The following is a 6,000-nucleotide window of genomic DNA, read 5'->3' as shown; positions in this document are numbered from 1 at the left end:
GAGAGTTATGTCCCTTCACTTCAAGAGCCATGCTGTCTTTTCTAAAAGATTTTCAGTTACTTGGTAAAATTTGTCTTTGAGTTTGGAAAGGGGGATGGGAAGAAGCCAGTTCTTTCATTTCTCTTGAACACCACCCCCGTCCTTTTTTTTTTTTTTTAACCTGATGGTTACAGGTGGAGAAAATAACCATTATGGTAACATTAATCCTCTATGGACTTGCTCACACTTTTCTCTAAAAGGTATTGGAAAAGGAGAGGAAAGATAGAGGAAAGGATTTTCTGATACAGGATTAAATCCATAGTCCATATGGTGTCTTCAGTAATACGTCTCTGACGGTAACGATTGCTAGGTACTTCAGAGTTTTTTTGTAGACACCCCCCCCCCCCCTCCAAACCAAAACCTTAAACAAACAACAGAAAAACCACAAAAAAACCACTAAACCACTCCATTGCCCCCCACCGCCGCTGCCCACCCCCCACCAAAAACCCCAACCGAACATCCACAAAATCAATGCCAAACCCCATGATTATTGTTTCGGAGTAGCACCGTAACTTCTCCTTTTTTTAGTTTTGCAATTTTTGTACAGTCTTTTTCTCATTCCTGCATTCTAAAAGCATGTCCTTGATTACTGAGGTAAAAGAGAGACTATTTTCTCTGGATTTCTGTAAGTTTAGTCTTTTCTATTTAACTTGAACTTTAACCTCAGTGTCTTTTTAAATGAAGTGGTGCTGGTTTGGCTTTTTTTTCAACAAAGGGATTTGATAGCCTTGAACTCGAACATTAGTGTTTTAAGCGTTTCCCCCCCCCCCCCCCCCCCCCCCCCCGATAAAGGTTTATTTGCATTATAGCCAGGCCTTCCTTGTGGATGGGTGAACCGAAAAAATTCTTAGCAGACTCCTGCATTTAGCATCCACATGTATATGGGCTTGGTGCTGTGGTTTAGGTATGTTCCAGAATTGTCTCATTTTTGACCCCTGTCACTCACCCTCCATGTAGTCTGCTTCCTACATCAGTAGGAAAATAGGGTCTAATTGCACAGGTGTCTAGGATCAGTGCTGATCCTTTCCTTACAATGTCTTTGGTACTGAAGCACGCTGTTTCCTAGAGGTTTTGCTTACTGCTTTGTGTACTACTTAGTGGACTAGAGAAAGCTGAAGATAGGTATTTCTGTGCAGGAGCGGGCTGGAAACGAGGACCATGCGTGGCAATCAGTTAGCTGAGGGGAATGTGCTCGAGCTTGTAGGTCACGAACCCTGGGAGGACAAGGAGTGTGAATAGACACAACAATTAACATGATGAGGCATGTTTGCAGAGCACAGGGGAGTGGGAGACGGATGGCGCCAAGGATCCTAGAGAGTCACTAACTGTAATACTAACTTTATTGATTGGCTTCAGAATATTTTGCAACAAGCTGAACATCAGGAAGCTCAAGGGTTGCTTTTAAAACAACTAGCTGTGATAATGGCAATGAAAATTGTAAACGGTCAACTTTCACAATCGCAACCCCAACATGTGTCAAATGATTGTAACGCAGAACTCATAGCAGACTGTAATTCTCAGGCTGAGTTCTGGAATGCAGCATAACAGATTTTTGCTTCTCTAATCTCTTCTGTAAGAATAGTACATGCTCTTAACTTGCTTAGTAAATTAGGCTGCTAGCTTGCTAAACAAAGTAATACTACAAATAATATTTTTTTTCCTGGCTTATTAACAGATGTTGATTCTGTCCATCATATGTTGCTACAGAACCGAGTTGCTATCGATTTTTATTATTAGCACAGGGACACAAGTGTGAAGACTTTGATAGGATGTGTTACGTGAATCTGAGTGACCACTCTGAATTAATTTACAAAAGCATACAAAACTTAAAGGCCTTAAACAAAGATCTGCAGCAGAGCCAGGGGCGGGGTGCCTTTGGTCTCTTCTCACGGCTGGGAAACTTTGGGCCATGACTCAAAAGTATTACAGGATTTATTATAATTATCTTTAACCACCTTATTGATGTTTGCCTTATGTCTCCCATGCTTTTTTTCCCTGTATTCAGTGTTTAGTTGATTGTAACATAAAGCAGGTCATGGTCACCCAGCTACACACCCCCTTTGCCTCATCACAATTAACAAGCAAAAAAGAGGATAGAGAATGTCTGAAGAGAGAGATAGGAGAGGAAGCTGGAGAATATTTGACCTAACAAGGGATGAGAGAACAGCTAGGTATTGTGAAGGAGAATAGGAAAGATGAACATGGTTATCTAGTGTTTAATAGGTGTCTGCATGCTTGTAGTGATATATTGCTACTTAACTACATGAATGATTCCTGCCCTGAGCCCGGTGGAGCATACAGCTGCCGTTTGTGTCGGGGCTCAGAGATGTAAATAGGGGCTTCTTTGTTACGGTAAAAGTGTTTCTCTTTGCATAAAAAAGAGAGGGAATGAAGGGAATGACCCCAGAGGTATGTTCAGAGAAGGCATGCGATGTTTTGAACTTTTTGACTGAACCAGTTCTTGTTTGGTGTGCCCTTCCACCTATGTATAATGTTAATCCAAAAGAAGATGATACTGTTTACACTTTGAACATCGATAATTGTCTTTCTATAGATGCTAATGTAGTAGGAGGCTATGATGGGAACGTATTGCAGCGGATCTTCTCTTATCCGGAGTAACAGCAGGGAAAGCATTAAAGAGTTAAATCACCTTGTTTGGTAGGCAGTTAAGAATGTGAGTCAAAATTGCCACTGCTTTTTGTTGTTGGTTCAAGGACATGGCTGTGAGGATTTTGATGGTATGTGCTGGATGGATTTTAGGTGCCCCATTGCAGCAACATGGTATCAAAATCTGGGAAAATTTCAGCCTTTTTGGCGTTCATTCATTCAATTGGCAGTATTGTTTGTTTGCTATTACCTTGGTTGCTGTCATGTTTGCAAGGGCCCTGCAGAACATGGCAAACCTGGTACTAGCTGTTCAAAAACGAAAAGGGGAAATTGTAAAATTGTATGGAACAGAGACAGTGGGTTATTTTGACACTGATAATATGTCTCTGTTGGTTTTTTATTTGTTCTATTACTTATACCTTGTTTTTACTCGTTCGGTTTCAAAGGTTCTTTTTGTGCAACAGGAAGGGGGAGATGCAGGAGCGGTCTGCAAACTAGGACCGTGCATGGCAATCAGTTAGCTGAGGGGAATGTGCTCGAGCTTGTAGGTCACGAACCCTGGGAGGACAAGGAGTGTGAATAGACACAACAATCAACATGATGAGGCATGTTTGCAGAGCACAGGGGAGATGGCGCCAAGGATGGCGCCAAGGAAAGGTAACACCTTGCTGTTGGTTGCTGGTAGTTAACCACCAATCAGGGATTGCCTGGTATGCAAGGCTTAGCTTCAAGAACCAATTAGTTTAAAACGCGCAGCTTCTGAAAGTCTATAAAAACCTCGTGCTTCTGTACAATAAATTGATATTTGCTTGCATCAAGCTGCGTCCCGTCTCTTCATTCGTCGCATTTCTGTATTTTTGTAAAAAGATATTCTGAACAAGTACAGCTGATAGAGGACACATGCAGATCCAGACAGGTAGTAGAAGCCTCTGTATGCTTTGTTTGCTTGGTCATCATTTCTTATTTTTATTTTGTCTGTAACTTAAAATACTGATTCCCTAGGAGAGTTTTTTTTCTTACATGTGGGTTCTTCTCCAAGCCTCCTCCAGGAAACTGCTAAAATTGCTGGGTATTTAACTGTAAATAGAAGAACATTGAATCTTAGTTACCTGCTGGGGTATATTACTATTAATTTTACTAAATTATTTCTTATATGTATCTTATTATATTACTTTTTGTCATATTGCTACTCTTTAAGTTCCTGATTCCAAATGGACATATAAAGGGAATTCACTGTCAGTGAAGTAAGATTTGTAGTTTTAGAAGTGCAGGAAATTCAGTCTGGAAGCAAAATTATAAATAGTCCATAGACTCCCTTATTCATCACAGCTTACATTTTGCTGTGCACTGTGAAATGCTGATAAAATAAAAGTATGGCTTTATAGCAGACCAGAATAGTCTTCTGGATACAGTATATAAGTCATAGCTTTCTGTGCTGTGTTCCTGTCACTTTCTTTTCCAGTGAATTAACATGACATGCTGCTGTTAAACACTTTGGGTATGTCTTCATTAGCAAATAGGAGTCTGTCCTTCAATCTTGTGAGCAGAACTGAATGAACATAATATGATGAAATAGTCTTCTCTTTAGTTTGGTCCACTAACGTGGCTTCCGATTTTCTAGCCTGCTCATAAATAGTGCTTTTCAATCATATCACACCCATTCAGTTGAGTAAACATGACTGGAAAACCCACATTCAGTTTTTTGCTCATTGAGACCGGGTCTTAGAGAAATTAGTTGGGAAAGGGCCTGAGAATGCCAAGTTCAACCTTATTTACTTTAAAGTCAATGGCAACTTTGCTATTAACTTCCACAGGATCACTAACATAGTAGAACATGGTTTGTCAAGGTATTTCACTAATTAAAAATTGATTTTTGGCTTTGTGTGGATTAAAGCTGCTAGATACAAAGTTGCAGGTGGTTTTACATACAAGTAAAACCACCTTGTTACAAACCGTGTAAACCCAGTTGCCATACAGCTTCTACAAGAACTGGGCTGGAAATAGCAGTAAATCTAATTCTGCTTTAAAACCAACAGAAAATACTGCCGACGAACTGTGTACACAAATGTCTGGTACCTACAGAATTTCACTGATTTTAGTATAAAGCACTTAATAAAGCTGCCAGAATCAATATTAGCTACGTTGTTTTTCTAAGGCATAATACAAATTCTGACTGTGTATAAACTTTTTTTTTTTTTGCTAAAATTCTGTAGTTCTTTTTTGGACTGCCAGTTTTAACTGTCCATGATGATTTGAATTATTTATTTCTGAATAACTTCAGACACTGTCTCCCACAACATCCTCATAGGTAGGCTGAGGAAGTGTGGGTCAGGTGAGGGGACAGTGGGGTGGATTGAGAACTGGCTGGGTGGCAGAGCTCAGGGGGTTGTGAACAGCAGCACAGAGCCCAGCTGGGGGCCTGTAACCAGTGGTGTTCCCCAGGGGTCGGTACTGGGTCCAGTGTACCCACAGCAAGTTTGTGGATGACACAAAACTGGGAGGAGCGGCTGATTCCCCAGCCAGCTGTGCTGCCATTGAGCAAGACCTGGACAGGCTGGAGAGTTGGGCAGGGAGGAACCTCATGTAGTTCAACAAAGGCACATGTAAGGTCCTGCACCTGGGGAGGAATAACCCCCCGCACCAGTACAGACTGGGGCTGACCTGCTGGAAGGCAGCTCTGCAGAGAAGGACCCGGGAGTTCTGGTGGACAGCAAGCTGCCCATGAGCCAGCAGCGTGCCCTGGTGGCCAAGAAGGCCAAGGGGACTCTGGGGTGCATCAGGAGCAGTGGGGCCAGTGGGCTGGGGGAAGTGATCCTGCCCCTCTACTCTGCCCTGGTGAGGCCACATCTGGAGTGCTGTGCCCAGGTCTGGGCTCTCCAGTTCAGGAGAGATAGGGAACTGCTGGAGGGGGTCCAGCGGTCCAGGCTACAAAGGTGAGGAGGGGACTGGAGCATCTCCCTTATGAGGAAAGTCTGAGAGAGCTGGGGCTGTTTAGCCTTGAGAAGGGAAGGGTGAAAAGGGATGTTATCAATGCACATAAATATCTTAAGGGCGAGGGTCAGGAGGATGGGGGCAGGCTCTTTTCAGTGGTGCCCAGTGACAGGACAAGGGCAATGGGCACCAGCTGCAACACAGGCAGTTCTACCTGAATGTGAGGAAGAACTTCTTCACCTTGAGGGTGACAGAGCCCTGGGACAGGCTGCCCAGGGAGATGGTACAGTCTCCTTTTCTGGAGATGTTCAAAACCCACCTGGACATGACTGCGTGCAACCTGCTCGAGATGAACCTGCTTCAGCAGGGGGCTGGACTAGACTGTCTCTGGAGGTCCCTTCCAACCCTGACCATGCTGTGATT

The sequence above is a fragment of the Falco punctatus genome (assembly GCF_963210335.1).
Source record: "Falco punctatus genome assembly, chromosome: 1".
Taxonomy (NCBI): Eukaryota; Metazoa; Chordata; class Aves; order Falconiformes; family Falconidae; genus Falco; species Falco punctatus.
The sequence above is the reverse complement of the archived record's forward strand: the minus strand, read 5'-3'. Positions refer to the sequence as shown.